The sequence below is a fragment of the Uloborus diversus genome, chromosome 8 (genome assembly GCF_026930045.1).
Source record: "Uloborus diversus isolate 005 chromosome 8, Udiv.v.3.1, whole genome shotgun sequence".
NCBI classification, from domain to species: Eukaryota; Metazoa; Arthropoda; class Arachnida; order Araneae; family Uloboridae; genus Uloborus; species Uloborus diversus.
Genome location: NC_072738.1, coordinates 149,192,097 through 149,203,919, shown reverse-complemented (window position 1 = coordinate 149,203,919; position 11,823 = coordinate 149,192,097).

Here is an 11,823-nt window from a genome sequence, read left to right as displayed (position 1 = left end):
ACCACGGTCAGATTTTCTTCGTACTTAGATTTTATCGTAGTGCTCTGTGCCTTTTATCCTAATCGCTCTTTAAAGATTTTTTTTTCATTCGAATGATGAATAACCTCACCCCCACACATTTTTGTGATTTTATAAAAAACTTGAAACTTGCTCAAATAGATACGTACATAAGACTAAACAGCATTCGCAGTGGTTTGGAAGAAAATACAGACAGCAATACTAAACAAAGGCAAGATTTTGTTAAAAAACAAATTTCAGAACTTGAAAACAATACGTTGGACAATTTTGAAAAGCGTTTCTTATAGAATAGCCAAAAAATAATTTTTCATGTAATAAATGTTTTAAGCTCTCAGTAGTTCATTGTATTTTCTATGATTAATACTTATACGTTATACGATGTTTCCAGCTATTTAAAAATTAATTTTCGTAAATACTTACAATAGGAGAGATTTAATAATTAACTAACATAGACTCACAATAATTTTCGAAGTATACATACTCTTATTTTTAGTTATTTTGAAGTTATCGAAGTGTTGGCACGAAATATTTCACTAACTTCGACTAAACGGCTTTAAAAAGTGAACGTTCTTTTCGTTTTATTTTTATTCCTCTTTTGAATTGATTGAATTTAAATTGATAAACAACAATAAAGTCATGAAGCAACGAAAAAAAATAAATAAATAAACGAAAAGACGGAAATACATTGGGGCTGCTTCCTTCAGTCAAAAGTATTAGTTTTAGTCACTGAAGTTTATAGAATAAGACAAAAAAAATAATAACATGGAGCGAGAAAAAACTTTCATTTTCTCAACGCTAAATTTTTAATCATTTTTTTTTAAATGTCCGATTTAGAAAGTAAGGCCGTAGTCTTTATGACGTCACAAATGATGTACTTTGGCGCACCTGTCTACAGCGTTTCCGCGTTATGATAATGAAGAAGCGAATTAAATATTGTGCTCTACGCTTGCTATCAACAATATCGTTGCCAGTACATGTGATAAAGATGCGAATTTAAGTATTGCGCTCTGCTAAAATCATTTTTTCATTGGTCACCTGATTTTTCCTTTGTGTAGATTAAGATGTTTGAATGTCCATTTTTATTTCTCTTAAAGTTGAAAAAACAATCTAAAAGTAAATGAGAAGCGCAGTAATATGCAATTAATTTTTTAATGTACCGTTTTTGTGCATTTATATGCATTAACACTAAAAAGAACAAAAATATGCATTAGTAATTTATCTAGGCTATAACTAGACAATTAAAAGTAAGTATTTTAGTTATGGGTACATTTATGGCCATAATTAATTTTTTGGTCATTCCAACTCAAAATTTTTATTTGGTATTCATACGACAAACATAAGCTAAATTTGGCAAACGATAAATAAAAAATGCAGCGGTAGAATAACTCTACTTTATTTTTTGTTCAAACGAACCTTTCAACATTCATAAATTGTCAGTTTTCCAATCTTTGTGTTTTGATATTGCTCGAACTATTAAGTCCAGATACTTTAAATTTTATTACATCGTAAATTTCTATTGTTGAATACAGGCCCGGATCTGCGTACCTGAGGTGCGGCAGGACTCAACGGCCCAGGAAATTGGGAAAAAAATGAAAAACACTAGCACTCAGACTTATTAACGTTACAAATATACACTGCTGGCCTCTGTAGAGGGGCCCTACAGAGTTTTTGCAGGGGGGGGGCGAACTTTATAGATCCGGACCTAATTGAATATTCTTTTTGTGTATTCCTTGAAAACAATTGTATTCAGCAAGCATGACCATTTTTAGGTTTTAGTATGACCGTAACTCAGCGAGTTAGACCATAACTGGGTTATCAATTTTTTTTTTCAAATATTATATTTATATAAATCATAATTGATAGTTAGTGAAAATATCACAGCTACAAAAGTGTTAAGACTTAGTTTTATCCCTGAACTAAAACTGCAACATTTGAATCCAAATTTTAAAGAAATAATAATAAGTAAGCCCATGACTAGTCATTTACCCAATATATGTTCATTTATATTTTAAAGTAGCAAAGTTAAACGAGTGTCAAAAATTGACGACAAAAAGCGACGATTCCGCAATTGCATTGGCGACTCTGCCTCTGTCAAAGCCATTGGGTCAAGAAATTCTCGCCAAACAGGGAAGAGGTTACAAGATAATCCTTGCCGAGATAAGCTCCGACGGGGGGAAGCGAATTTTCTGCTTCGCTGATCTTGGTCAGGGGAACAGCTTTCTCCCTCTCTGGTGCGCACTTCAGGTGAGCCCCTTAAACCCAGAGATGCCCATCTTCCCTTTCCCAAAAAAGAGAACCCCCAAAAGAGATTTAAGTTCAACCACCCTTAAAATGTCACTGCCGCAATCTGCGTGATGAAACCCCACCCCCTCCCCGTGGGCACCTCTATTAACCTTGCATTAATAGTTTTAAGAAACTGGATTTGACACTTTCAAAATATCAAATTTCTCCTTTATTTCAAGTAGCTTTTTTATCTTTATAAATCTCTATCTACTTAGTTTAATAGATAATACTATCACGTTCATATGCTCAAATTTTCGGGAAAATGCAAGTACATGTTTCGAAAAGGATAAGGAACCTCTTTTTCAATGTAAAAGTAGTGAGCATATGGATGAAAAAACATCTTACTGAAGAGGCGGCCCTTTAGCTTTTGTCAAACATCTTTTCATCCATCAACCCACTTCTTTTGCATTGCAAAAGGGTTGCTTTTTAACCCCGAACTATTTTTTATTGCGTAGTGCAAAATCAAAGTTTTTATTTTATTACTTCCTTTTACAAACGAGCTGATGTGTGCATCACGTGACTTCCTTTTACTCCAATTTATAGATAACTAGTGGTACCTGCACGGCTTTGCCCGTAATAGAAAACTTAAAAGGTCTTTTGGTTCGCCTGTGTAGTTACAAATAATGTATGGTGAATTTTCTCGCCAATTGGCTTGAACCCATGTTACGGTTCCACGTTATGATAATTTCGAAATTTACTCGCCCATCATATGATAGTTTTGTTCTTAAAATTAGAATATAAAAAGAACAAAATCGAATTTCAGAAAAATCGCTTCGAGGTGCACCCTCCCCCCCCCCATGCTACAAACTAACTTTGTACGAAATTTCATGAAAATCGGCTGAACGGTCTAGGCGCTATGCGCGTCATAGACATCCTCCGGACAGAGAGACTTTCAGCTTTATTATTAGTAAAGATAGTGCCTCGGAGTGAGCAAAGAAACACTTTAAATATTTTCACCGCAAGTTTGTTGCGAACCGAAGCAAAGAAAACGTTTTATACAGATAAATTTTCGCAATATTGGCAGTTTTAATGTGATTCAATAGTTAACTCTCAAAATATGGCCAAATTGAAACCAGATTTAAATTAAAAAAAAAAAAACGCCAAATTTGTCGCGTAGCAAAAGCTTGGCGATATATTGCCAAGTGTTTGCCAAATAATAACACCGCTTGAGTTTACATTGAAATTAACAATGATTTCCCCCCAAAAAGGTGTAAAAGACCCCCCTTAGGAACACCCGAATGCATCCAAAAAAGAAGGTGTACAACTAGACCTCACTAGGAATCTACATACCAAATTTCAACTTTCTAGGACTTACCGTTTTTGAGTTATGCGAGATACGTGCGCACATACGCACATACATACGTACATACGGACGTCACGAGAAAACTCGTTGTAATTAACTCGGGGATCGTCAAAATGGATATTTAAGGTGTCTATACGTTCTTAGGCATGTATCCACGTGTGCTCGGGTTGAGAAAAAAAAAAATCAATATTCATTCGGGGGTGAGTAAAATTTAAATTAAGACCGATTTTTGAGTGAAATTTTTTTCTCGAATACAATACTTCCTTTTACATTGAGTGAAAAAATTTTCGCGAATACATTACTTCCTTTTTTGTAAAAGGAGTATTGTATTCGAGAAAAAAAAATCACTCAAAAATCGGTCTTAATTTCCATTTTGCTCACTCCCGAATGAATGTTGAGGTTTTTTTTTTTTTTTTTTTTTCGACCCGACCACACGTGGATATATGCCTAGGAACGTACAGACACCCGAAATATCCATTTTGACGATCCCGGAGTTAATTACAACGAGTTTTTCCGTGACGTCCGTGTGCATGTGCGTATGTATCTCGCATAACTCAAAAACGGTATGTCCTAGAATGGTGAAATTTGGTACGTAGACTCCTAGTGGGGTCTAGTTGTGCACCTTTCCTTTTGGTTGCATTCGGATGTTCCTAAGGGGGTCTTTTACACCTTTTTGGGGGAAATCATAGTCAATTTCAATGCTAACTCAAGTGGTGTTATAATTTGTCGAACACTTGGGGATATATCGCCAAGTTTAGTCGCCAACTTGGTAAAAAATTTGGCGATTTTTTTTTTTTAAATTTTTAAGTCTGGTTTTAATTTGGCCAATGTTGGTGATATTTAGAGAGTTAACCACTGAATCACTTCAAAATTGCCAATAATGGGGAAATAAATCTGTGTAAAACGTTTTTCACTTCCTTTTACAAAAAAAGAAAGTATTGTATTCGCGAAAAAGTTTTCACTCAAAAATCGGCCTTAATTTCCATTTTTCTCATCCCCGAATGAATGTTACCAGATCATACGTGGATATATGCCTAGGAACGTACAGACACCCGAAATATCCATTTTGACGACCCCCGAGTTAATTACAACGAATTTTATCGTGACGTCCGTATGTATGTACGTATGTATCTCACATAACTCAAAAACGGTACGTCCTAAAAAGTTGAAATTTGGTACGTAGACTCCTAGTGGGGTCTAGTTGTGCACCTTCCCTTTTGGTTGCATTCGGATGTTCCTAAGGGGGTCTTTTGCCCTTTTTTGGGGGGTAATCATTGTTAATTTCGATGTAAACTCAAGTTGTTATAATTTGTCAGGCACTTGGCGATATATCACCAGTCTTTTGGTCGCCAAGCTTTGTCGGCAAATTGGCGACAAATTTGGCGATTACTTTTTCTTTTCTTTTTTTTTTTTTTTTTTTTTGAGCAATCACGATTGCTTATTGCTTTCATTTGACTGTTTTTTTGGCGTCCTATCATTTTATTTTCCCACCGCCACCCTCCGCACCATCACCGTCGACCGGCTCCTCACGATGCTGCTCCTATAGCGAAAGACGTCTCCAGGTTGCATCCATGTCCTACACACACGCGCATACATACACAACTACACACACACACACACACACGCAAGCACACACACACACACGCACGCGCACACACACACACACGCACACACAAACACATACACCTACACACACAAACACATACACACACGCATACATACAGACACCTACACATACACAAAAACATACACACAGATACAACTACCCACACATTCATGCCTGCACACAGGCACAAACACATATGCCTACACACGCATACACATTCCCCGCCCCCACGCACACACATTCATACACACAGCTACTCTTATACCAGCACACAGACACAAACACACATGGCTACACACACATACACATACCCCCTACACACAAACACACATACCACCCACACACAAACACACACACGTACATACACACACTCGTGATTGCGAAAAACATAATTTGAATTCAAGATGTCGAAATTCAAATTAATTTTAATTTTTTTTTAAATTTGGCTTCAACTTGTCCACTGTTGGTGATATTTAGAGAGTAAACAATGGAATCACATTAAATTGCCAATAATGGGGGAATGACATTAAATTGGCGTAAAAGGAAGTATTGTATTCGCGAAAAAAATTTCACTCAAAAATCGGCCTTAATTTCCATTTCGCTCACTCCCGAATGAATGTTGAGGTTTTTTTTTCTCAACCCGAGCACACGTGGATACATGCATAAGGAACGTACAGACATCCAAAATATCCATTTTGACGACCCCCGAGTTATTTACAACGAATTTTCTCGTGACGTCCGTATACTTCTGTTTCTTTTTACTTCCTTTTATAAAAAAGGAAGTATTGTATTCGCGAAAAAAATTTCACTCAAAAATTGGCATTAATTCCATTTTTCTCACCCCCGAATGCTTGTTGAGTTTTTTTTTTTCGACCCGACCACACGTGGATATATGCCTAGGAACCAACATACACCCGAAATATCCATTTTGACGACCCCCGAATTAATTACAACGAATTTTCTCGTGACGTCTGTAAGTATGTATGTATATGCGTATGTATCTCGCATAACTCAAAACCGGTATGTCCTAGAAAGTTGAAATTTGGTACGTAAACTCCTAGTGGAGCCTAGTTGTGCACCTTCCCTTTTGGTTGCATTCGGATGTTCCTAAGGGGGTCTTTTGCCCCTTTTTGGGGGGAAATCATTGTTAATTTCGATGTAAACTGAAGTGATGTTATAATTTGTCGGACACTTGGCGATATATCACCAGTCTTTTGCTCGCCATGTTTTGTCGCCAAGTTGGCGACAAATTTGGCGGATTTTTTTTTTATTTAAACTTTGGTTTCAATTTGTCCACTGTTGGTGATATTTAGAGAGTAAACAATTGAATCACATTAAAATTGCCAATAATGGGGAAATGACATTAAATTGGAGTAAAAGGAAGTCATGTGATGCACACATCAGCTCGTTTTGTTGCATATTTAAAATCGAAAAAAAAAAAAGCAAACCCTGCACTACACTCACCCGAGTCCTTACGTGTCTACATATTACAGTACTAGTATTTACAATATACGTGGTTCCTAAGAAAGGGTTACACCCCTTCTTAGGAACTTGATAGGGTTATTCACCCTATCAAGACTACTATTTCTTGTTGGCATTCCGGTATCGGAAAAATTTTAAAATTTACCCGTTTGGTATGCAATGTCAAGAGAAGGTATCTCTGGCTGAGGTTAGAGGGGAGAGGGGGGAGGCGCATATGGGTATTTTGCCCGGTGACCCGGATAAGTTCCCGGCGGTCCTGTACGATGCAATTCCATGACGCTAACATTGATTAACGCTTCAAATAAAGAATTTCTTCAAAATATATTTGCGTACTTTGGTTGCTAATTTTATTCCAAAGCAATATTTTCTACGTCGCGAAACCTCTTTCTAGTAAGGAATATCAAAACATACCAACTTATGCGCATTGCGTTGACTCACAGGGCAAATGTGTTAATACTGTTTAACCACCTGAAATGCAGATCTCTTTTTCTCACAACATTCCATTTGCATGAAGCTCGCTGATAAATCGAACTTTATGGTTCGTTCAAGAAGAATTATTTTATCTTGTTACTATGGTCTTGCATAGCAAAAATTATTTTAAAATAAAAAAAGAACAGACTTCAAAAAACAAAGAGGGACTAAAAAGTAAAAAAAAAAAAAAAGGTCATATACTAACATACGTTTTTCTACCCAAACGTATAAATCGAATTTATTTTACAATTCCTGTACAAAGATCAACTAAACACCCAATTATAAAATAAACACTGGTTTTTAATTACTATACGATGAGTTATTTTAATACCTAACTAATTCTATACGATCTCTTAACTTGAACAACAATTTAAAGTCGGGGCCTCCTATAAACTACTACCTAACGTAACTGAGTAGGTTTAGTTTTAAAGACTTTCGCGTTTTGTAAAATTAGTGTTTAACTCAGGATTTGGTGGGTTGTCAGTTACGTTAGGGTAGTAGTTTATAGGAGGCACCGACTTCAAATGGTTATTAAAAATTAAGAGATCGTATATAATTAGTTAGGTATTAAAATAATTTATCGTATAGTAATTAAAATGTGTTTATTTTATAACTGGGTGTTTAGTTTAGTTGATTTTTGTAGAGGAATTGTAAAATAAATTTAATTTATACGTTAGGGTAGAAAATCGTATGTTAGTATGACCAATTATTTTTTACTTTTTAGTTCCTCTTTGTTTTTTGAAATCGGTTCTATTTTTATTTGAAAACTAGTGGTACCCGCGCGAATTGCCCGTAGTAGAAAAACTAAAAGGTCTTTTGGTTCGCCTGTATATTTACAAATAATGTATGGTGGCAGTTGGCTTGCCCATGTTACACTTCCACGTTGTGATAACTTGGTAATTTACTCGTCATCTTATGATAGTTTTACTCGGAAAAATGTTCTTAAAATTGGAATAGAAAAAGAACAAAATCGAATTTTCGAACAATCGCTTCGAGGTGCACAACCCTATGCTACAAACTAACTTCGCCAAATTTCATGAAAATCGGCCGAACGGCATAGGCGCTATACGCGTCACAGAGATCCAGACAGACTTTCAGCTTTATTATTAGTAAAGATAATTTATTTTTTGCTTTTTAGTGGTATAAATATAAAATACGTACGCATTGTAGAGTATGTGGTACACTCCTTACGTACATCTCGAGTGCGAAAGCGTCGAGCACAGGAGTCTGAAAACAGCTAAGGTGGGTAAAATTCAGAAAGAAATGGAGTACAGCGTCTCGGAGACTTCTGAAGACTGTGAAGAAAGGCTTTTTCAAATGCGTAATTATTTACAAACAAAATTGTCTTCATCATCAGTTTGACTTTATCAAAGTATGCTTTCCGAAAAAAAATCACGAGTCACTAAAAAACAACAAAAATCACTTTGACAATAGAACTTTCTTGAGTTTTCTTGATTTTTCAAGAATCCCATCTTCAGATACTGACAGGATGACCATGGGATCAACTGGGAAGTATATACCTTTTCAAACGAGAGAGAAAAAAAAAGATTTTTCCAAATTGGTCTATGTGTGTTCCGAGTTATGGGGGGACATACATAAGATTCCGATGAACCGAGAACGTCTTTTTTGAAATCGGTTTCAAAAAAAAAAAAAAAAACTCTTTAACGCACATAAAATTTTATATGATTGGCACAAAAAACTAATCCTTGTTCCTCCCCCCGGATTTATTTGTGTGCTAATTTTATTAGAACCATTTAAATGTTAAGGGTTTTCCAAACTAATTTAAATTTCACATTAATACGTGTCACTTAACTCGTGATAAAAGTCACATTTCTCTTTACTTAGCCCCGGTATAGATCAACACCACACTATAAACAGAGTATCTACTGTGATGTTGTATATATGAAGATCAAAATACTACTAGAGTAATGATACTACGTATATGAATTTCCTGTTTGCGTCAGAGGAGTCTTTATTCAAAACTTGCGATATGACTACTAATGATTAATACAGAGGAAATATTTGGAGGGGGGAGGGTACTCCCCCAGAGCAAGAGCCCCCGAAACAGGAACCCTCCCCCCCGCCCTTAAGGGGGCATCCCTGATTAACATTAATGTTTTATGGTACTTTCTTTAACACTGATTAAAGAAAGTACCTTTGTATTATGGCACTTTTTTTAAAAATGGATTTTATATTTAGTCGTTTAAAATTGAAATTAAATGAAGTTTATTGTTTTTGCCCATAACTTTTTTCTAAAGAACAAATAGGGTGAAGCAAAGGTTTGGGTCCAAGTTAAATCACTCCTATCTATTAAACAAACAAAAAAAAAAAAAAAATCGTTTCACTAAGTGAGACGCTATGAATGTATGAAATCAAGTTCCCTCGATTTCTCCAGGATCCCTCATACCCGGACTGGAAGACCATTAGACGACCGGGAGAAGTATACCGTTTCAAACAGAAAACGAATTTTCCTAATCGGTCCACTCGTCTTCTAATAATCGGGGAGCATAGTACATTAAAAAAATTCCAACGAAGTCTGTTAATTAGTATTGCCATAACTGTAAATTAAACTGACGGCGAAATAAAATATTAAATCGAGAATACTTGTCAAACTTCAGAAATTGGACACCTACGATACATTTATTAAGGAATGTAAATTTAATCGTCGGAGGGAGCGGGAGGGAGGGATTTTTGTCTTCAGTTCCCCTTGACTTGAACACTAAATATATTTAAAAACTGAAATATTTAAAACCTTTAATAACTAAATGAAGATATTTATTAGCAAACATTTTTTTAATATTAAATCAATTAATTCAACTATTTTCGTAGCAAAATACTACTGATTTGCTACATAAGTAATAATTAAATTAGTAAGACTATAATTAAAACTAACACAAAGGCGGCGCGGTATAATCAAACATCCCGAGCGTGAGAATTAAGTATTGTTCAAGACAAGATTCTTCCGTCGAGAAGTGTAAGTGAAAAAAATCTATATATTGTACATTTAGCCCTGCTAATTTTTGGTTAAAAAATATTTTAGTGAAACCCTGAACACATTTTGAAAATTGTTTTAATTACCAATCAGAAAATATTATTTTATGTACAGAAACTAAGTTCACTTATATTGCAAGCACTTATAATGAAAGTTAAACGCACTAAATAAAAATAACAATTTAAAGGGTCACAGTACCTTTCAAACTTTTTTTAAATTTAAGCAAATTTTATATTCCTTTGAAACCATAACATGCATACTTATTTCGTAATCAATAATTTATTTTCAAAATTAAAAAATATTGCCTACTTTTTTTAAAAATTCAAAAAATTGAGGAAAATTTCAATTTTTTAAAATCTTTAAGACTTTTTATTTTTGCACTAATTAAAAAAAAGTTTTTTGCTAAACGATCACTATAATCATCTCTAAAAATCTGTGCATTCATTTGCTTATGAGTTTATTAGAAAATTTTCTGCGATTAATTATGTAATAAATCAAAGTTTTTTTTTTTTTTTAATTGGTTTTTAAAGATTTAACATGCTCTAAACATTTGAGTAATTTATAAAATGCTTATCCAATGCACAGTTTCGTCAAATATGTTATCCCAATTGCAAAAAGCATTACGTTAAAGCTGTATCTTAAATAGAAAAAAAAATCCTTAGGGATTCTAACATGAAAACAAAAAAAACCATCATCGAGAAAAAGCAATTTAAAGCTTTTCTTTTGCATAAGAACACATAGCGAGCATGGCCTAAAACCACTCATAACTTTTTAAATATTTAAACTAAAGCAATGAAACTTTTCCCCTATGTTCAGAATAGAGTTTTGAAATAAGCAATAAAAACTTTTTTGATCGTTTCATCATTTTTGAGGTATTGTAACCACTTAAATATTTAAAAAAAAAAAAAAAAAAAAAAAAAAAAATCCATCTTGAAATTTCACACAAATGTGGTTGTCATGTATACCTTATTGCTCTGATATTATCATCGTCTTACTTTACACTTTGGACAAAAATAGGAAAATTTTTCTAAGAGATATTTTCAATGATGAGTATCATAAGAATGTAAAGAATAGTTAATGGTTGAATAAATTTAAAAATAAAACATCCAGGCTCTTATGCAGTGAAAACAGACCTTATATAGTCTAGTAAATCTTAAAATAAATTGGAAAATACTAGTTGATACACACAGAGGTTGGTATATATTGTGCTCTTGAGTATATTTATCATACACACAGTACATTTTAAAATAGTGTGGGCATGAGCAATGGGACTGTAGTGATACTTGATCTATGATACTTGAGCTTTACTTTTGTTAAATATGACAAGCAATTTATTTTACTCTTTTCAAAGATCATTCTTGCATTTATATACTCAAATAAAGAGAAAGTATTAGGGGGTAATACTGTTTAGAAGGTCAAAAATGTTGACTTTAGTGACAAAAACACATTTTAAAATACCGACTAACTTAAGAATAATATTCAGCAATATTATGTGCTGCAAAATGGATGCTTGTTTTATTTGTAACGCATGGCAAAGCCTAATTTATATTGGAAACCTAAAATAAAATTTTGACTAAAAGCTGTAAATTTAGTTAACAATTTCTATATGATGAGCTGAGACCTACAAAAACTTTTAAAAATGAGATGCTGAAGCTTTGTACATATGCC